Raw genomic sequence first — 23347 nt, 5'->3', positions numbered from 1 at the left:
ATTTCTTTAATGCTGCTTCTTTTCCAAACTATATATCAATTCCACTTCCATGGCGCTGGTGATGAGTTACTGCACCATACGGATAATAGTTTTGACCAGTGTTGCTGAGTAAATAATCTTTAAAATGCACAATTTGCATCCCATTTTATAAAACACTGCCCCTTTGGGTAGTATTCAGACAAGGTGATTTCTGTTCGCAATAAGCAACGTTTTCTTTTACTTGAACCACACCTGGCACAGGTCCTGCAGCTCCCCTCTGAAAGCAGTTGGGTGGCAGCATCCTGTGTGATAGTGTCAATGTTAATAGGGGTATTTATTTATTCATGCAATGTTTGTCAGATACTAGTATATTTATTTATGCAATGTTTGTGGGATACAGGTATCGACAGACATTGCATGAATAAATAATCCGGGTCAATGTATCCTACAAACATTGGATAAATAAACCAGGTCCTGGCTCGTGGCTGAGGACTGTAACTTCCTCTTGTCACCCTTTCAACAGGGTCACCAGAGGAAGTTAGTTTGCTCGTACACGTTTTTTTTTTATAGTTTCTCCCCCTACGCCCAGCGCAGAGCATGGGTTTGGAGTGGGCTGGTGCCGGATCTCGGAGCCGGCCCAATCGCCAACGCTGACTATACGAAATGTTATTTCTAACGGAGGGATCTCTCCCACTCCTGCTGAGTCCTGCAACGCCTTGCCTTACCGCTAGTGCAAAAAAGATAACAAGTGAACGTTGAAGGCCACGTGAAAAGCGGTGACAGAGCGTTGCTATGGTCCGTGAAACCCACGTGATGCAGAGCAGTCCACGTGATGAAGTGGAGGCGGAGCGTTGGTATGGTCCGTTTCTCGGATAGGAACAAGACATTGTTTAGCAAACGCTCACTTCCTGATTCCAGGCAGCAGCGTCAGGTGAGTGAGTGCATGCGATCTAGCTCGTGTAGTTCACTTTATATGCATTTCATTTAGCATCCATTAACTTAGACGTTGTCACCCCTTTGTTATATATTTAATAGGAGCCATTTTGCAACCTATGGAAATGCACGCTGAAGCTGTCATTCGTTGTATTGTACTTATCACGTGTGGAAATTAAACATTGTAATGCGTGACTTTCTAAACATCTGGTTTTGAAGTTACACACGGCAGGCTGTTGTTGGCACGTAGACACAACTCAGTAGCTGCTCCAACGCTCATTTATTAGCTGTGGTAGCGCATCAGAAGTGGCCTGGTGTAATTTGTGGCCCCTGCTCCCCATCGCCCCATCCACTTTTTTTGGTCACATGAGTGGTCGATGACATTTAAACACATACCGAGCACATAAAAAAACCTTAGGACATTGTACATGCAGGACACTCATCTGTTAGAGCTCTATCCAGGCCCTGTGGGACAAAATATATGCAAACATCCAAATTTGCATATGCATTGACAACATAAGCGACTTCACAGAAAAAGCACTGCAAAAAGCATTACCAGTCTTTTCTCCTTTGAGATACCAAGCGAAGTGACATTACAATAATTTGCCATGAGGTAATTAGGTGTCAAATAACTTTGTGGTGTGAAATGCACGAATGCCACTATTATTTTAATATGGGTAGCATCTCTATAGCTATTAAACCATGAGTGAGGATTTATTTTTTTATAACAGCTAATAACATCATGGTATAATAATAGAAGCTATGAACTGATCACTTGCGATGACTTCAAATAAGACGCTGTGATGTTAAATGATTTGCCCCAGATCACACACTTTGGTTAGGAAGTGAAATAAGACACAGAGATTGCATTATTTGCCCTGGATCAAACACTTTGGTTATGGAATGAAATAAGACACTGAGATTAAATGATTTGCCCAGGATCACACACTTTGGTTAGGGAGTAAAAAAGGGATCTGGGCAATTTAAGCAGCTGACCACACATCTTTCAAGATTTACTTGATACACACAATTATTAAGGCTTTGTTTTTTTTTAAAAAAATGTAGTTTTTTATTGTTTGGCTGAATCAATAGCCTTTCAATTTTTAAAAAAAATCTTTGTACATATTATGATTTCATATCTTTACACAGTTACATCAACCTTTTGAAACTTCCTTGTCATATGCTAGGTTCATTTAAATTAAGGGACTCGAGAAATTGTACAGTTGCTATTTTCTCAGACGTACCATTTGTACTAAATATACTCCTCAATAAATCATCGCTGAACATGATTCTGTAGTCGTCTAACAATCGTCTAAAATATTTTTGACGTCTACAAATCGGAACTGGACATACCACTAGAAGATGCTGTAAAGTTTATTTTTGCATAGATTTGCAGCAGAACCTACATACATTTTCAACTGTGGGAATAATTCCCCAGTCAGGCCAAAATATCTCTTGTAGGCCTCTGGTTAAGCCTAAATCTCATATATTGATTTCTGAATTGGTGTTATGGATATTTCTTTAAATATTCTGCCATTTGATGATATTTTTTATGGTCGCATAAGTATCTCAAAATCTACATACATCTTGCACTTATTTTGCGTAGCTATCCAATCATATTGATATAGTTTAGTTTGGGCTTGTGTTTTCTGCATAAGAAAATCTATTGAAACATCCGCCTCTGCTAGGGTATTTAAAATGCAGTTTCTCCATTGCAGTGGAAATCAATTTTTTGTTATTTAAAAGATAGTTAGATAAAACATATAAAAGAGTACTATGATTGCTAGTGAGTAAACATTTCCTAAACAAAGACCATAATTTCCAAATATATATGCCAAACATAGAAAGTGCACACAGCTCAAATCGAATTATCGCTATCGGAGTACATTTTGGTAAATTAAAAACCTTTCTCCAGAATTTGCCTTCGATCTTGTCCCAAAAGGATTAGTCTCATATTGGTTTTGTTTCTGCACTGTACATTAAGATTGGTACTGCTTTTTGGCTATAATATAGCAGTACAGATTTACATGTACATTTTCCAAATTTATATAATAAGACCTTCACCTGTCACCTTACAGTAACTAATTTAGATTCAAGATTCATCAAGTACACGTTATCATTAGGTATATTATTTATAATGACACCTAAGTACTTGTATTGCTGGATGGCTAGAAGTTTATTTCCTTGCAGTATCCATGAAACTGACCTTTATCGCAAATATTTAAATTTGTACATTCCATTATTTGAGTTTTATCTAAATTTATGATCATATTGTTTTATTTTTTTGCATAATGACTCAAACCGTCCAATAATCTCTGTAGACCAATTTCGGTCCTAGATAATAGGACTAGATCGTCGGTGTACAATAAATACGAAATTTGTTTAAAACCTAGTTTCAGAGCATCGGATAAAATAGATAAAAAATACATCTTTCATATCCAATATAAAAAAGTTAAAAAGAATAGCTGCCAATATACATCCCTGCTTTAAACCTCAATATGTAGGGAAAGAAGCTGTTAAAAGCCCCTCTATTATCATCCTCACTTGCATGGTAGTGTTTGAATGGAACAAATCAATTAAAATCTTTAGCAAAGGGGTACATTTAAAATCTATTTTTGCTGTTATTTATGGTTAATTCACACTTGAATTTATCTCGCCGTCTTTCTTTCCACTGTTTAGGCATCCTGCATTTCAAATTCAATATATCATGATCACTTTCGTTTGATCCTACTACATGGAATCCTGGTCTTATTCAATAAGGATCCCAGTATTTAAGAAGGGCAATCGGCATGGAATTCTGAGATTTGAGAAAACAGTGTTTTATCTACATAAATATCCTATAGTAGCACTCAAAATGCCTCCCTTCCATTTTTTTTTGTTTTTTTCAAGGTTATCTCCTGCAAAGCCCCATTCACCATAAACATGTTCCTTGTTAACATCAATTTATTCCATTTGATTACTGGAGGATCGCGCTGAGATGCCTGTTTGTCTAGACAATGCAAATTTAGGTCACCCGGTAAGATGATGTGTGATATCTGAGGAGGAGAGCATATAAGATTTAAGAGTGCCATAACATTATCAAAAAATTGGTCATCAGCTATGCCTGCTGGATTACATATGTAATTATCAATGCAATATATACATGGCCAATCATAATTTTTGCCAGCTGGGTGAATACATTCGGAGCTAACCATGGTTCTATAGTAATTTCGGAGCTCCTTTTCGTAGCTATCAACAAGCCTGACATTGGTTTACCTTTGTTGTGCCGTTTAGCGGGATGAAGTAAAATGTCATGGTCATTCCATACGCGATCATAATCTCCTAATTTGTTGTCGCAATTATTAATCAGGTGGCTAAAACCTCTAGTATTCCAACTTGCTATTATTAATAAGTGCTGAATCGGTTTGACTGCCTCCAGTTATGCATTTGTTTTACAACAACAAGCCTTAAGTGATTTAATCCACGTTTTATTGGGATTTGAGACTTTATTCTTCTCATAGAGGGAATCACAAACCCCCTTTGATGAGGAGTAAATATTTGTCATATTTCTCAAACATTACAGATTCTGGAATATTTCAAATCCCAGAGCAAATAGCTTCCTTTTGGCCAGCCAAACTAGATTCAATAATACCTTTTGAGCACAACCATATTCTTGATATGGCTGTGTTTCTTTCTTCAACAAATTCTATTTGATTTTTGCCAACGGACTGATATCCTCTAGGGCAGGTAATTCAGCAAATATTGCAAGTATACTTGCTCTGTTTAAATCATAACTAGGAAAAGGAGCAGCTCTACAAGGTATAACAATTTCATAGCGATCATCTCTATTACAGATCAGATGAGAAGATCCTTGCACACCACTTTTATTCACAAGTGTTTTTTGTCGTTTAATGTAAAAAAGGCCTCAATAAAGGTGAGTTTGAATTCAGTGAAATCAGATGAATTTCGTTTTGAATTGCTTCAGGTCTAATTGCATCCTCAACATTATTTTGAAATTGATGATGGCATATAGATGGAGTTCCGATTTTATTAGATACTATATAATTTTCTATAGCTAGTCTAATCTCTTCTTGTTTGTCATCTTTCAAGGCAGACTGATTGGCCAAGAGATGTATAGTCTTGTCTGTCTTGCTCACCCTTTTGTCCTCGTATATTAGTTTTGACATCTCTCTTATCCGATTGTTTTGAGCATGTGGCTTATTATCACTAGAGAAGGTAACCATGGGTTTCTTACTCTCATTTAGATAATTCTTTGTCTTTGTTTGGGAAAGGTCGAGGTCTTGATGGGACGTTGTAGGTTCCTTTGAGAAACTATGGGGTAGGGTGGGCACTGCTATGTTTAGTTAATGTTCTTCACTGTAGAATCCATAGTTAATGTAAACGAGGTTTTAATGGGAGCACACCCTATAGCCTTGGCACAAGGTTATAAGCAACAACTGAGAAAATGGGATCGGAGCGCTCTCTGTTCCTGAGTGTGCTCTCTCATAACTCTCCTTCCAGAGTTGTACTATTATTCTAAATATCTTAATTCCTTAAATCCACTGCTAATTAACTTCATTCGCAGAGTAAAAGAAAAAAGTATTTGTTTTGTTTCACGAATTTCGGATATTATTTATTCTTTGCTTGACACATCCGTGCCCAATTATATTTTGCCAATGCATTTCGGACTTCCGTCCATCGTCAGGGCTCTCAGGCACTATCTGTTACCAACAATTCAGAGTTCCACACCGATCTGTTAGTTAATCATTCACATAGTCATCAGAAATGTAAATGTAAAGTACCCATATCAGACATTACACATTTGTTTTGTCCACCAACACAGGTTACATCAAATTGTATAATGGCACATACCAGATAATAGTTGTAGTCCGAGGGAGAAATTCAAAGGAAAAAATTTGAAAGAAAAAAGAAACGGCAATCAATTCAGTGCCATATAAGCTTATGCTTGTTGCTAAAAGTTAATATGATGTCCATACCTGTAGAGCTGTAAATACTGAGACGCATTGAACGGTCCTAAGTAAATTAACCAAAGGAGAATGACTCGGTAGTGTCAGTAATTCAGTGCCAATCAAATATCAAGGAAGTAGAATATCGACTTAGCTTACCAGGTTGTGAACCTATTCAGCCAATTCATTCTGTAAAAATTAGAAATAGCCGAATTAATGTTTCCATCTATCCTTTTGGTTGTCACTAACGCCCTCCTTGGTGGACGCTTACCTTCAGTGCTTCTAGTACACTGCCATGAACGAGCTGCCGCCCATGGCGTGTGCATATTTGTATGCTAGTCAACTTCGCGCATGCATGTTGTGGTTAAGGGATTAATGTGCCATTTGATCTCCAAATACTCCTATGGTCCTGTAATCAGTCAGTATAATATTAATTGTGGTGAGCTAAATAAGTATATTTTCAGCATCGTGATTCTCTTCCCGATACAGTTCTTAAACGCTATCTCGATCATAAAGTGTTGATTGCGCATGCGCACAAGATTAGTTGCCGATTCATGTAAATACATAGGTGTGCACGCGTGTCATATTAATGTAATGGCTCACTATAGCCTTTCTAAATAAACTGTACCCCACCAAACAGGATACTGGTCTGCATAAACTGTGCCCCGTTATTCATTGAGACAGAATTACTTGCATTAAACATTAAGATCGAGAAGTATTTCAAGCTCTTCCGCATTAATGTGGTTCTTCATATTCATACGCTACTGCACATTTGCGCTTATCACATTTACATGACAACTCACCATTTTCAGTAGTCTGTACCCCTAGGGGCGCAATACTCTTATATACTCCACTTTTTGGTATACTCATTTGCAATATTGCCTGTGATAGGCATAATCTCCATGTTCCTAGATGTTCACTAAACCTACTCTTAATTAAGCAGTTTTTTTAGGTTAGACACATATCTTGACGTCACACTCTTTCAACATATAAGTGCCTTAATGTTCATGTGCGTAATAAACCTTCATTTTTGTGTAGGGGGTAAACAAATTATCACCCTTTCATTCACCAAATTTCCACCTGGGGTATACATGATCCGGCAGTGGGTTCTACTGTCTTACATCCCACAAGGATGGGATATCCTATGAGGGACATTTCATGTGGCCCCAAAATAGTATATACAATAAAAGTGTCTATGATTTATGTACATGACCTTAGCAAATATTACAAAAAACACAAGAAGTTGATCTCCTCTTCATTGATTTCCCCCCCCCAACCCCACCTGGTTTGAGGGAATCAAGGCGATCGATTCAGTAGGACTCCTGTTGATTTAATCGTCTCCCAAGATCTTTGTGTGCACTATGATGTCTAATTACTTCCAGGACTTGTATTCTTATCTGGCTAACATTGTGTCTCATCTGATTCAAATGTCTTGATACTGCTGAATTTACATTTTTCTTCCGTATACAAGGTCTGTGGTCATTCCAGCGTAGTTTACCAGGTCTTTTAGACTACCCAAAGTAGTAAATGCCACATGGGCATTTAATCCCATAAATAATGTTTGGTGTATCACAAGCCGCGTAACTATTGAGTTTGATCTTTTCACCTGTACGGGGATGGTTAATAGTATCTCCTTTCGTTATAAAGTTACAGTTGCTACAGTGTAAACACGGGTATGTTCCTTTTCTTGTAGTTTCAAGTCTCTTCATCCCAGGTCTGGTTTTCAATAGTTTGTCTCTTAAGTTAGCGCTCCTCTTATTAGCAAATGTAGGTCTCTCCTTAAGGAGATGTTCCACTCTCGTATCGTCGGTCAATGTACACCAATTCTTTTTAATTGCGGACTTCATTTTGTTACTCTGTAAGGAATAACATGAGACACAGACAATGGATGGTGTAGTTTCTTTCTTTGGCCGTCGGTATGTTTGTTGTGGTTGTTAAACGTTCTTTGGCTCCGCTTATTTCTGATGGTTTATATCCTCTTGCTGCAAATCTCTGGCCCATGTTTTCAATCTCTTTCTCACACATAGCTGGATCATTCACTATGCATTTCACCCTCATCATTTGGATATAGGGTACATTTTTTTTTATCAAACTTGGTTGATGGAAACATAGGCGGTGCAGTAAGTTGTTGCGATCTGTTTCTTTTCTGTAAATATTTGTTTGATATCCTCCTCTGTGGACCTGAATTGAAACATGTATAAATTGAGTCGAGTGTGAAAGATACTTAGAATTGTTCGCTATTCACCAGCCTTTGAGTTCGTTGAGTGATTGGAATGTATAGAATTGCTTCCGGCTGCAGGAGTCTTTCTAAAGGTGAACCCTCCACTCAATGGTTCACAGTACATATACGCAACTTAAAAACTATTAGAAGACTGTCACTGCGCACAGAAAGAAATATATATATATATATATATGTTCAACCAAATAATATGAAATGTTCAGATAATAGCAATCTTGAACCGATGCTGTAAGTAATTGAAACCACACATCAGATTGTGAGAAATTTCTTCATTGTAGTGTAAGGTAATAGCCGACACGTGTTTCGACCCCGACGGTCGTTTTCAAGGCTATTAGTTACCCATAGTACAGTACATTATTGAAAAAACATAAAGAATATACATCAAAATCCACCCCTGATGGAACATAATATAAAAATGAAATAAGGTTGTAGCATACCATACCAGTTGGTAGAAGGTTTGGGATGAGCAAACGTATATGAAGAAAAATAGGAGAGAAAAGACAATGAATTCATATTCGCTATCATGGATACTTTGCTTAGAAAAATAACATGCGTTATATGTGTACATAATCCAAAGAAATATATTTATGTTGGTGTATCCATAGATAAAGAGCACGTAGTGGGACATGAGACCCGCGCCTACGATCACCCGTCTGGAGTCCATACAAGTGTAGCCCATGTAGGGGACTGTGTATAAAGTGAAGTCCAAAATTACAAAGTAAAATGAACCTCTGCCACCGTGACATATATTATGTAATGAGAATCTAATGTGCAATTAAAGGAGGCAATTCCTCCTCTGGATGCACAAGTTGTTATTCAAACCTGTAATTGGTATTGTGTAATTGTAAAGTCAGTATTACCAATTATAAAAAACATATAAACGGTATGTTATGCACTCATATATAATGTTGCCTACCTTAGATAGGATATTTAGAAAGGAAAGAGGGGGGTGATACACAATTGAAATATGGAGGAACTATATCTCCATGTGGGTCCGGTTCATAGACGATATCTTCAGGATTTGGATCGGCATAGAATAATCACTACATGACTTTCATATATTTGAATAGCATCGATTAGTGGATAAAATTTACACACGGGAGTTCAAGAACAAATATCCACTTTCTGGATGTTTCAATTCAGGTCCACAGAGGAGGCTATCAAACAAATATTTACAGAAAAGAAACAGATTGCAACAATTTACTGCACCGCCTAAGTTTCCATCAACCAAGTTTGATTCAAAAATTTCCCCTATAGCCAAATGATGAGGGTGAAACGCATAGTGAATGATCCAGCTATGTGTAAGAAAGAGATTGAAAACATGGGCCAGAGATTTGCAGCAAGAGGATATAAACCATCAGAAATAAGCGAACGTTTAACAACCACAACAAACATACCAACGGCCAAAGAAAAAACAACACCATCCGTTGTCTATGTCTCATGTTATTCCTTACAGAGTAACAAAATTAAGTCAGCAACTAGAAAGAATTGGTGTACATTGACCAAAGATACGAGAGTGGAACATCTCTTTAAGGAGATACCTACATTTGCTTATCAGAGGAGCGCTAACTTAAGAGAAAAGCTAGTGAAAACCAGACCTGGGATGAAAAGACTTGAAACTACAAGAGAAGGAACGTACTCTGTAGCAACTGTAACTTTATAACGAAAGGCGATACTATTAACCATCCCCGTACAGGTGAAAAGATCAAACTCCATAGTTACGCGACGTGTGACACACCAAACATTAGTTATGGGATTAAATGCCCATGTGCCATTTACTACGTTGGGCAGTCTAAAATACCTGGTAAACTAATCTGGAATGAACACAGATCTTGTATACTGAATGCCAATGTAAATTCAGCAGTAGCAAGACATTGGAATCAGATGAGGCACAATGTTAGCCAGATAAGAATACAAGTCCTGGAAGTAATTAGACATCGTAGTGCACACGAAGATCTTGGGAGACGATTAAATCAACAGAAGTCCTTAATTCCCTCAAACCAGGGGGGGGGGATCAATGAAGAGATCAACTTCTTGTGTTTTTTGCTAAGGTTATGTACTGAAATCATAGACACTTTTATTGTATATACTACTTTGGGGCCACATGAAATGTCCCGCATATGATATACCGTCCTTGTGGGAAGTCAGGCAGTGGAAGGCACTGCCGGATCATGTATACCCCAGGTGGAAATTTGGTGAATGAAAGGGTTATGTTTACCCCCTACAACAAAATGAAGGTTTATTATGCACATGAATATTAAGGCACTTATATGTGGAAACACAGTGTGACATCAAGATATTTGTCTAACCTAAACTGCTTAATTAAGAGTTTGTTTGTTTTATTATTTATAATGCGCGCCAGACCCGAGGGTATCAGGGCGCTAAAGTCATCAAGAGGGTCTTTCAGCTTCGGTTACATTGCTGTGCAATATCATACATTAAGACATTGAGTTTTATACAAAAATATTTTGGTAGTCAATATGTACAGAGTACAGGCATAAAAGAGGCCTGTTACACACTGTGGTAAAAAACACAGTGAAACAATATATGCAGTATGTACAAAAGGGAAGGTCTAGTAATCTGCGTGTAGTGGGCTGTCAAGTCATTTTTCTTGATCCAATGGATGAGGTTGGACATAAAGCGTAAATAGGGTAGGTCTTCCCTTAAGGTGGGAGGGAGTTCCAGTATTGTGCGGCTTTGACTGGGAAGCTACTTCCGCATGTCTTCATGCGTTTAAAACTGGGCACTAATAGGAGGTTGGCATTGGCCGTTCTCGAAGGACGGTTGGAGGATTGTCTCGTGAATCTGGCTGTGAGGTATTGTGGGGCGGTGTGGTGGAGACATTTGTTTCAGGGAGGCTGTTTTGAGGAGAATGTTGTCTTTCGTGGAAAGCCAGTTATTGGATCTTCTGAGGTCTGAGATGTGGGCTTTCTTAGGAAAGCTTAGGGCTGCTCTCAGGGTGTTATTTTGTAAAATCTAGATCTTGTTGGTGATATATTTGTTACTCCCTACATATAGGGCATTACAATAATCCAGTTTGGATAGGGTAAGGGCTCATGCTTGGGTAATGCAGTTGTTAGCTGAAAGGAAGGGTTTGGCTGCTTTGATTAACTTGCATGTATAAGTAGTAGCTGAGGCCATGGAGTTAACTTGTTTTTTGAAGGTTAGTGTGGAATCTAAATAGAATCCAAGGATTTAGACCTCCTTGGCCACTGTAATGTTGTTATTGTCTATTTTGAAGATAGAATAGTTATGACCTAGTTTGTTGAGGTTAGCAGTGGTGCGAAGAATGAGAAGTTCCGTTTTGTCATCATTCAGGCATAGGCCATGAGAAGCCATCCATGCATGGATGATGAGGTACCTCTATTCACAAAGGCCAAATCCTTGTAATCGCCCGTCAACGGGATGAGGTTCTGTGTATCATCGGCATAGTTAGTGTAGGTGATACCCAGGCCGTCTAGATCATCAAAAAGGGGCTTTGTAAAAATGTTGTACAGGGTAGGTGAAACGCAGGAGCCCTGGGGCATGCCACAGGTGATGGGTATGGGGTCAGCGGCTGCTAAGGGTGAGACGACACGCATTGTTCTATTGTCAAGGAAGGATTGGATCCAACCTATTGCCTCTTGTGAAAAATGGGCGGCAGTGTCCAAGTGGTTACATAGAATCTTATGGTCCACCAGGTTGAACGCTGCTGAGAGATCAAGAAGCAAAAATAGTGCTGTCTTGCCATCGTCTCTCAGCACGTCTTTTTGTGCTTCAAGGTCGATGAGCGCTTTTTCAGTTCCATGTTGTGGTCTGAAGCCTGACTGCCGTACTCCTAAAAGGTGGTTACGTTCCAAATATTGTTCGATTTGAAGGTAGACTACCTTATCTAGAATTTTAAGCAAAAAGGGGACTGTGGTGATAGGGCGATAGTAGGTATTGATGGGTCGAGTATTTGTTTTTTAACAAGTGGGAGGACCCAGTCCTGTTTCCGGTTGTTGGGAATGGTGCCTGAAGAGAAGGAGGCATTTATAAGTTTGTCGATGGATGGGGAGAGGTCACAAGCAGCATCTTTTATGATTTGTGCTGGCCAGGGGTTACCATGGCAATTGGATGGTTTGAGGGTGAGGATGACCTTTTCAACTTCTATGATAGATACTTTATTAAAGTTGAAGCGGGGAATGGGCAGTGTGTGGAGGCAAGGTGGTCTGGGGCACGGGCACAGATTTTACTGGGGTTAGGGGCAAGGAGTTTTTATTGTTGAACTTAGCCTGGAGGGTTGTTATCTTGTTGGAAAGGTTGCTCTTTATACTGGTGCACCAGTTTTTGTCCTTGAGACAGGTGTCTGGGGCATGGATGGGCGATTCTATCTCTTTGAGGATTGTGAACAATTCTTTGGTGCTTGAGTTGGCTTGAGTAATGCGCAAGTTATATGATGATTGTTTGGCTAGGATAATTTAATTTTTGTAGAGGGAGGCTAATTTGCTGAGGTTGTTCTTATTAGAGTCCGAGGGATCTAGTCTCCAAATTTGTTCACTTTTGCGTTTCTCTTGTCTAATTGTTTTCAAGTGGGGAGAGAACCTGGTATTTACGTGTTTTTTGGTTTGCTCTTTCTAATCTTCAGTGGTGCTGTGGTATCTAGAGAGGATAACATTACTTTGTTGTACTCTTCTACCATGGTGAAGGGGTCAGTGTGGACAGGAAGTAAATTCAAAGTGAGGAGAATCGGGGGGAATTAGTTTTTCAGTTGTAATGTTTCTATTATTTCTAGTGGGAATGGCTGGAGCTATGCTATTGACATGTAGGGGAGATGTAGCCTCTAAGGAGAAGGAGATCAGGTGGTGGTCGGACCAGGGCTGCGGTGTTATGGAGGTGATGGATGTTTGGCAGTTGTGCTCTGCAATCCAGTCGAGGGTCCTACCTTTAGTATGGGCTGCACCTGTAACCTTTTGGGTGAACCCTAATTCCTCCAGGGAATCATTGATCTGTTAGCGTTATGATCTAATGGGTCGTTGAAGCCAAGATTGAGATCTCTTAGGAGGAGGCATTGTGAGGAATATTTGAGGTTATCAGATAGGCTCTTTCAAAGAAGACCTAACCAATATCCTAAGGGGCACGGGGGTCTGTATATAAGGTGAATAGAAAGGGTCTGGGTGTTGGAGATTTCACATGAGTCTGTTTTGTGGCGTGGAGAGTCTCAGTGCTAGGCTTGTTTTTGCAATTATGGCAAGGCCTCCACCTCGGGATGTGGTGCTATCTAGATGTGGTGCTATCTATTCTTAGAAGGGTGTAGTCCTCGGGGATGGCTAGCATGATCGCTGGGCCTGCTGCTGAGTGGAGCCAAGATTCAGTGATAGCAAGGAAGTCTATATTTTCTGTTTGGAGTAGATCAGCTATTTCTGTGGCGTGGGCCACCATAGAACAGGCGTTTATTAGTGCTCCTTTTATGCCAGTCTGTGTAGATTCAGTTGGTAATAGATGGGCGTTGTGGAGGTGCTTCGGGAGGGTGTTGAAGTCTCGAAAGAGCCGGCTGTTAAGCTGTGGTGGCTTTGAGAGAGGGGGTTTTGCTGTTGGGCTGTAGGCCTCTTAGGGTTTTGGTAGTATTGTTAGAGGGAGGATATGAGGTTTTGGCTAAAGGCTCGTAAATTCTAGGGAGTCTAGCACGGAGTTTGAGGTTTCTCTGGTGGAGACCTCAAGGTCTTGTGTTCAAGTCATTCTGACTTGGGGATTTGTTGTGGAGGGACGCAAGAGCTGATAAAGGCAAGGTGTGAGACATGGTGAGGTCTAGTATACTAATTAGGTATAGGATAGTCCTCAATAGTACAGTGTAAATCAGAGGCAAATGCATAGTTTGCACGTGAAGTGGCTAGCTAGTGGTAAATGTGACATTAAAGTCGGTTGGACGGTATCAGTACAGAGGCACGGGGCTAGGGTGGCAATGGGTGAAGTGATTTGGGTGTGCAGCTCGGGTTCAAGGAAGGAGTGCACATTCAGAATAGAGTTACTCAGGTGACTAGGTACGGTGGTATCCTAGAGGCTCTTGCAGGTATGCAGAAACTGTATTGTAAGCTGTGATGTAGGTAGATGGGAGCTAGGTAACTGGGTAGAATAATAGTGACCAATTCTTCAGGGGATGGAAAAGATTAACAAGCGGAGTGCCAATTTGGCTATGCAAATATTGACTAATCATGTGGACAAAGTAGGCACATCAGATCTTGTGCGTAGTGACATCAGTACACATTGCAGGTGATGAGTAACACAGACAATAGGTTAAAATGCATCCAACAATGGCTAACATAGCGGGAGTAGCAGATATCTATATACAGATTGGACGTGGTCATATGAACAATGCAAAATACTCTTGTAGCAATGTAGAGTGGGACTGACTGTGTATGTATGGGAGCATAGTAGGGACACATAACGTGAATGGGAAACATAAAGTAGACAAGTGAACGGGTCATGAACAATTAGGAAGGTATGGCATACTGTATAAGTAGTGTCCATGTGTCATGGGTGATTGGTGATTGCTAGACATAACTTAGATGGATACAGTAAAGAACAAAGCAGTAGTGGTTCATGTTTAAGCTGTTATCAGGGACATCGGTACAAGTATTATAAACTTGCCACAGACAGTTGCGAACTTCAAGGAGGAGAGCACAAGAGATGAGAAATGTAACAGTAGCCTTGAGAGTGATGGTAGGTTATAAGCAAGCCGCGTATGGGACGCAGATTTATAAAGTCATACGGTTTGTGGGTCTGCGTAAGGTAGGGCAGCGGCACTCAGGGTGTGCGTGGGAATTGGCAGATACAGCTCAGGCGGCCTGGCTCTGTGAAAAATTGGTGTGGGGTACCTTTAGTGAAATCCACGGAGTAGTGGGGAATGGCTCACAAACTAAAGGGACTGGTTGGCTTGCAGCGCGGTACGCTCGGTCAGCTCAGTCAGTAGGATGCCTTCTCTCTAGGCCTTACCTCGTGGGCCGACTCTCGCCTGCCAGCGAATCGTGGTAAGTTTAGGTAGGGTGCCACAGCCAATCCGTTGGCTCCTGCAGTCAGGCACTCGAGGAAGACAGGGTCAAGCACAGAGTGCTCTCGGTGAGACAGCCATTTTAAGGCAGTGCACCTCGAGGGATTTCAAAAGGGGATGATTTCACTCGACCAGTATAATGAATTGTACGATCAGCTGGTGTAATTAAAGCTGATCTCCGAGATAATACAATGGAGGTGCTTAATTCAAATTTGGAATTCTAGGGCACAAAACGGGAATGCTCGGAGGGGCTCTTAGGCAGCTGGTAATATGCCTAAAGCTTACCTCAGCATCACGGCTCAACTGCAGATGGGGGTGCTGCTCCTGCAGCACACGACAACGCTGTGGAGCTGGTGGTAGCGAACAAGAGTTGTGGTAGTGAACATCTAGGAACATGGAGATTATGCCTATCTCAGGCAATATTGCAAATGAGTATACCAAAAAGTGCAGTATATAAGAGTATCACGTTCCTAGGGGTACAGACTACTGAAAATGGTGAGTTGTTATGTAAATTGATAAGCACAAATGCGCAGTAGCGTTATGTATATGAAGAACCACATTAACGCGGAAGCGTTTGAAATACTTCTCAATCTAAATGTTTAATGCAAGTAATTCTGTCTCGATGAATAACGGGGCACGGGTTATGCAGAGCAGTATCCTGTTTGGAGGGGTACAGTTTATTTAGAAAGGCTATAGTGAGCTATTACATTAATATGACACGTGCGCACCTATGTATTTACACAAAACGGCAACTAATCTTGTGCGCATGCGCAGTCAACACTTTATGATCGAGATAGCGTTTAAGAACTGTATCGGGAAGAGAATCACGATGCTGAAAATATACTTATTCAGCTCAATGCAATTAATATCATACTGACTGTGAATACAGAACCATAGGAGTATTTTGAGATCGAATGGCACATTAATCCCTTAACCACAACGCGCATGCGTGAAGATGACTAGCATTACAAATAAGCACACGGCATGGACGGCAGCTCCTTTGAGCAGCTCGTTCATGGCAGTGTACTGGAAGCACTGAAGTTAATCGTCCACCAAGGAGGGTGTTAGTGACAACCAAAAGGATAGATGGAAATATTAATTAGGCTATTTCTAATTTTTACAGAATAAATGGGCTGAATAGGTTCACAACCTGGTAAGCTAAGAGGATATTATCTTTCCTTGATATTTGATTGGCACTGAATTCCTGACAATACTGAGTCATTTTCCTTTGGTTAATTTTCTTAGGACCGTTGAATGCTTAAGGGTATTTACAGCTCTACAGGTATGGACATCATATTAACTTTTAGCAACAAGCATATGCTCATATGGCACCGAATGTATTGCTTTTTCTTTTTTCTTTCGAATGTTTTCCTTTTGAAATTTCACCCTCGGACTACAACTATTATCTGGTATGTGCTATTATACAATTTGATGCAACCTGTGTTGGTGGACAAAACAAATGTGTAATGTCTGATATGGGTACCTTATATTTACATTTCTGATGACTATGTGAATGATTAACTAACAGATTGGTGTGGAACTCTGAATTGTTGGTAACAGATAATTATTATACAGTGCCTGAGAGCCCTGACGATGGACGGAAGTCCGAAATGCATTGGCAATATAAAATTGGGCACTGATGTGTCAAGCAACGAATAAATAATATACGAAATTCGTGAAACAAAACAAATACTTTTTTCTTTTACTCTGCCAATGAAGTTAATTAGCAGTGGATTTAAGGAATTAAGATATTTAGAATAATAGTACAACTCTGGAAGGAGAGTTATGAGAGAGCACACTCCGGAACGGAGAGCGCTTCGATCCTATTTTCTCAGGTTCCTTTGAGAAGCCATGTAAAAAGCAACTTCTTCTCTAATTTCTTGGAGTGTCAGGGCAATGTTCTGTTCAACCACATTAGGTACCATCAGGACTTTATTATTCACCTGATCACCACTCTTATAATTTTCCTCATACTTATCAGCTTGTTCCAACTCAGAAGATGCTGTAATTAAATCATCTAAGGGTTCATGAGATCTAGGAGTTCTAGATCTCATCATTGTACAATCTTTTTTTCCTTGTGCCAGTTGGGAATATTTCTTTATTACTGCACCAGCTGCTTTTGTAGAATCTTTTTTTGGTTAAGTAATAGACTTAAACTGTTTTGCAACTGAGTGTGACGGAAGCAGCGTCTGTTTCATCTTCTTAGTTTTTCTTTTTTTGTCACCTGTTTTCCTTTTCTATCTTTGATTTTGTTTTTATTAGAGCCAGGGGCAGTAAATATGGTGTAGGCTCGCTTGCTTGGTTCTTAGCGCACTCTATTAACGGAGCCATCTAAAGGTATCTCAGGTGTATCACTTCTCATGGCGTCAGCATGCCTGGATTTAACAATTTCAATTGGAAGAATTATTTTCGGTATTAAAGGTAGTCCGGCATCTGTGTTTAAATTGTTATCAATCATTAAATCATTTGATGGCTGGGTTTTCCATACTTTTTTTTTTATAGTTCAGGATGTACTTTCTTTACCTTGGACAGTTTCTTTCAATGTTTGGTTATAGGCTAACTGACATTCAAGTATTTTGTTTATTTGCACCTCTTCTTACATAACTTAAAGCCAAGAGATTCAAATAATTTCGCCAAATAGCCAATTGCCATATTCATGGCAATTAAAGTTGTTTCAATCAAGGTTGGTGTATTCGTTGGTGCAATAGGTACAGAATCCAAGGGAGCCCGGTTATTTATTTTTCGGGGGGTGGGGGGGCAAGTGCCGCCTGAGATGCGGGCAACATTGAGTTTTCTTGTCGCCCATGAGCGAACAAGATTGGTAAATCAGAGAACTTGTTTGACTGGGGCATAAAGAAAAAATAGATTGAGCGTAATCTAGTTCAATTACAGCAGGTCGAGACTGATGCTTTCTATTACCAGAGGATGATTCAAACATCTCGTTTGCATCATCTACCGTTTGGTCCACACACTTGTGTGGACTCTGCACAGTTAACTGATTAGGTTCTACGTCATCATTTGTAGTTGCATGCCGAGATAAAACTTCATTTTCCACCTCAATGGACGGGAGTTCTGGTCTGCACATAGCAGGTTCATAAGAAATTATGTTTACAGAGACATTACTAGGCGTAATGTCAGAGACAATATTTGCAACCGGCAGGCAAGGAGTGCCTTCATATCCGGCTCATAGAATGGAATCAGCAATAATTTCTGGTGTCGGGGCATTTGAAAAGATTTCAGCAGTTGTATCTCGGCAAACAATCAGGGGTTGCTCAGTAGAGTTATTTCTACATTTTCTTTCCAAAAAAGCCTAATGTCGGCGTTAGTATGTTTTTTCGAACGTTGCAACATCGGTCTATTAGTTTTGCCAAAAATTGAATTGACAAGTGTTGGCATTGGCGTACCAGTTTCCAACTTATGTTTGTTGATAGCCATACGTGTATTTATTGCATCAGTCATATTTGTTTTAAGGTGTGTGTGTGTATATATATATATATATATATATATACAAATCTGTTATGGAAAACAAATTAAATCAAACAATACGAACCAAGTAAAGTTTCAAAAAGAAACCGCTGACCCCTGTGGCAAAGCGGGTGCTTGCTGGTACTTAGCTTGGTGTGCGTGCAGGCTCCTGGTGAACTAGTCGTTAGGCCATGAGGCGTGGCTTAATCTCGCCTGGTGGAGAGAACAGCTTGTGGTCTTCAAACGACTTTGCAGCGGGTCACAGCCAACGGAGCAGCCTGCACGAACAAAGCGGGTACTTGGCTCAGTGCAGGCTTCGTTTATAGAAATGACTTGGAAAAAACACATACAACATAAAAAAAATAAGCATCTCACAATAAACTAACCTTACACTATATAACCTGTCATAGAAATATGTTGAGCAAAATGAGTTTTATTTTAGTGTTATTTTCCCCATCCTGCATGAAAGGTCTCAGTAGCACCAGGCAAACTAATGTGAGACAAAACATTCTCACTTGACTTCAAAATCATAGTCTTATTTCAAACACATCATGTTGCATTATGCACCCCCCAAACCCACCTACTTCTAATCACTCCCAATTCATATTTCTTAAGCGACAGAAGTCCCTGCTAATATTCCCCCCAGCCCTATTGATGTCTAATTGCTGCTATTGTAATGCTCTGTTGACTCAGAGCAACATGTTAAGATGCTGCACACCCAGGGAGAGCTGCTCTTCTGCGCTGAGCTTCAACTATCACACAGAAGTGTGAGCTCAGGGCAGAAAAGGCTTTGATCAGCCTTGGGTCGAGGCAAAGTCAGGACTTTTGGCCTCCCGCAGAGGGTGCTTGCAAATTGTGGGACAAAGCCCATCAATTCGGGTAAGTCCTGCAAAATACGGGACAGTTGGCCACTCTAGTGGGGCGCGATTTCCGTGGGGAGAGTAGCCCAGCACAGTAGCGGCAGCTGCTGACTGCCAGTCACATAGTACTTGCGTAATGTTTCAGATGTCAGAAGCTCTCTGAACTTTCGCGCCACTTGGGGTGAGGGCATAAAAGGGCGTCTTTCCTGGGGCCACCCGCCTTTATAATCAAGCAGGCACAACACACCACAGAGGAAAAAAGTTCGACTGCCTTTGAGCGTTCTCTGCTTCCCGCCCCGACACTCCAATTCCTTTCTACCCGGAGCCGTGCACAAAGAAAGAAGACTGTATTGCCTACCGACTCGCTTGTGTGCTGAACTTCTCAGAAACAAGATCGGTACAACCCAATGCTTCTGTTGACATTTTAGAAAATGTTCCTTTAAATTGTGTACATAACGTTTGGCTGGTGCTCAAAGTAGTAGTTTGCCTAGTTCAGAGTGCGTTCTGGAGACAAGAACGCGTAAATGGGAATATTTTGTTTTACACTTTCCTTGCCTAGATGTTTTTCCAACGTGTAGATGCCTGCCTCGGTTGGATCGAGTGCGTGTATTGGAATCCCTTTGCTGTGTTCCTGCTTCCCCCTTTGTCCCACGCCTAAAAGTGGAAAATCAGAACGTAGCTTCACTCTGATCTGTCCCAAAAAAACATCTGAAAAGCAGAAATATTTCTCAGTTACAGTTGAAAGCGTATTTTGGAAGTTGCAGCTGTTCTGGGTACGTTCAACCACAACCCTTCTTCTTTGTTGGTTTTAATTGGACAGGTTTGAAACTTGGTAATGTTTTCTGCAGTTCGGAGAACTTCATTTGTTTAGAGTTAGGATTCGGGGCAGGAACATATTGACCTAATTACACTTCTTTTCATGGTTCCATTGAAGTTTTATCCGCATGCAAATTGTTCTTTGTCCTGGCGGGAGTCCTTTCTCGTACTGAGTTGGCTGCAGTGGTGCAGCTAGGATTTCTCAACAGGGTGAACCTGCACTGTGTACCCGTTGCCCTATGGTAAAGTTCCCCATTAACCCAAAGGGGAATATATTTGGTGAGGCGTTTTGTTTGCTTCTGCTCGGTTTCGCGGACAAGATCTGAGTTTGAGCTTTGATATTATGGGCCTCATTACGAGTCCGGCGGTAACCTGCTGGTTTTTCCGGCTCGGTTACCGCCGGACTCGTATTACCATTCCGCCTCCGTGATTCCCAGAATTACCGGGGCATTACAACCCCGGTGACCTGGGAATTCCGGAGGCGGAATTCAGTAAATCCCCATTCCCATTGAGTCCCATAGGACTCAATGGGGACCATGGAAACACCGGCACCATCTCGTGATGGTGCCGGTGTTTCCACGTCCGCCTGTAGGCGGGCGGTGTTAAACCCGCCAGGTCAGACTTGGCTGGAATGACACCTCTGCCTGCAGGACTCGAGATCACCCGGTATGGAAAAAACAGTGGCAGCCGGTTTACCGCCACTGTTATTTCCATACCGGGTGACTCGTAATGAGGCCCAATATCTTTGTTTCATTGTTTAGAACAGCAAAATGGTACTCCTTTCATCAGCAAGGGAAGGATGATGGGCATAAAGGTTCTGGGCAGAATTCGAAAACGCTGGCAGTGCATGCATAGATCTCTGGAGGTTTACATGCATGTGTAACTGGCCCTATGGGGTGAGCCCCTTGCTTGGACAGAGTAAATGTTTTCTGCTGCACAACAGTAATCTGCATACAAAATAACTCGCCCACTAGTAATGCAAATGCAGTGAAACCAATGCCCACTTTTGTCACATTTTTTTTTCACACTCTTGTTTCTTTAAAATAGGCAGAAGAAGCACTCTCTAATCCACTTTTACAGGGAGCTGCCATTTTTATGCGTTTCATTTTGCATTCCTATAAAGGTTATATAAACAGTACCAGAATGCAATCTGATATGAGGTTTATTATTTCAGTCCAGATATTGGACAACTTGAGATCCTGTCCTGTAAGTTGAATTACAGAGTGAAAGAGATTAAAGTGGGGCAGAAAACAAGATAGTCAAGGAAAAGGTGAGGAAAGTGCGATTAAGAAAGGGGGAACGAAAGAGAGGAAAATATAGGCCCTATCGGGAAGCAAAATGGGAGCAGAGATTGCACGTGAGAAGCGAAGGCAATGGGCGGTTAAAGGGCAAGAGTGAGATGGAAGAGAGCTGAAGGTAGGGGTAGATGTGACTCGCAGGAGGAGGAGTTGAAATGTAACTGGGAGAGAGCACTGTGACCAGGACTGGGTAGAGACTGCGTAAATTGGCTAAGCTCCAGGGTTGCAGGAGGGAGTCCAGCCCTCCATGCTCACATTAGCTAAATGCCTCCTTTTGATGTTTCGTCAGAAGAGTTGTTTGCCGACTAGTACTTTCCTTTGGCACAGAGCACCCGCCTGGTACCGAAAAGTGAATGCTCATAGATGTGCCAGTAGTTGGGCTAGAGGTGGGAAGTTGGTCCTAGTTGATGTGAGCGATGCTGACCCTCGGGCCACACCCTGCTTTTTATTTACCTTAGTACCCCTTGCTACACTCTGGCCTTGTAATGAAGCTCGCCAGCGGTGTTCTGGTTTCTCACCTCTGTATTATTCCATTTCAGTTTTTTCTTTCCTAATGGTTAGAACAAAGACCATTCAATTGAGTAGTATTGTATTAGATTGATTGAGCTTCTGGTCAGATGCTGCCTGCCTATTTGATCTGGAGGCTGGCATCTGTACTGTAGATAGTAGGATGTTTATAATGTATGGCTATGTGGAATGAGTCGGAGGCTGTGATCGAGACCTTCTGTCTTTCCTTCCGCAAAAATAGAACTATCGGAATGACAAAGTACTGTTTTCATTTTTCAGGAGGGAAGAGAAGACTTCAAAAGAAGTAGATAAGCGCCCTCTCCAAGGCCAGGCAACACGCATTCCTTAGGAAACTGTACTGCCTGTGGTCATGCCACAAGCTTCAAGAGAGGAGGCCTCAAAAACCCAAGCAGTAGAGGGCAATGATGACCGACAGAAACAAGGCACTAAAACGTGTTGGTCTGAAGACATTTCTTTATGGCCTAAATCGATGCCTGGACATGTGCGTGATCAAATTGTAATGTGAGGCCCACAGGCTATGCCACCTCCTAGTTAGTCATACCCAGAGGATGACAAGAATAGGCACTTTCCTTCTTCATATGGGCTCTGGTTATTACCTAACAAAGAAACAGTCTCCAGGCATGGCTGCAATATTATATTTTGACTGATAGTCTACTGTTTTTGCTGTAGATTTTCTGACCCTATGCTAAAATCAAAACTTGATAGTGATGGCATTTAATAACTGAAAGCATATTGGTAACTATTTGTAAATGCACAAAGGGTCTCCTGAACATGCAAAATCCAGTGGTAAGTGGGTGGATGCTGAAAGGTGCCTCACGGGACATGTTGGTATTGACTCTCTCATGCAAGATCAAATACAGGCAGAGACCAAGTGTTGGCGGGCTGTGCTTGAAAGAATTATGTCAGTTGTTGTCTTTCTGTCCATATATAATTTGGCATTTCGTGGCTCTTCAAATAAGTTACTTAATCCAAACAATGAACATTTCTTAGCCCTTGTTGAACTACGAGGGAAATTTGATCCAATCATTATGGATCATTTGCATCGAGTGTCCGCACAAGAGATCCACAGTCACTATTGCGGAAATGTCATTCCGAATGAACTAATTTGTTTAATGAGGTCTCAAGTAAAGAATGCAATTTTACAAAGGGTGAAGGCTGCAAAAATATTTCTGTTATTTTGGATTGTACTCCAAGCCACACCGGGCAACTGTTTACACTGCACGAATTGTGGATATTACAGGCAAAGACATTTCTGTGAAAGAATTATGTTATATGGT

The 23347-nt window shown here is 40.9% G+C and overlaps 1 protein-coding gene across 1 annotated transcript in view; it reads left to right on the top strand.

The window, feature by feature from the left end:
* Positions 1-788: 788 nt before the first annotated feature.
* Positions 789-23347, top strand: part of FAM3A (FAM3 metabolism regulating signaling molecule A) — a 458496-nt gene continuing 435937 nt past the window's right edge. Inside the window, exon 1 of the mRNA XM_069645229.1 lies at positions 789-910. The gene's annotated coding sequence lies outside the window, so the exon portion shown is untranslated. The remainder of the gene's footprint in view (positions 911-23347) is intronic.

Source organism: Ambystoma mexicanum, chromosome 2p, assembly GCF_040938575.1.
Source record: "Ambystoma mexicanum isolate Mex_15411 chromosome 2p, UKY_AmexF1_1, whole genome shotgun sequence".
Classification (NCBI taxonomy): Eukaryota; Metazoa; Chordata; class Amphibia; order Caudata; family Ambystomatidae; genus Ambystoma; species Ambystoma mexicanum.
The sequence above is the reverse complement of the archived record's forward strand: the minus strand, read 5'-3'. Positions and strand labels throughout refer to the sequence as shown.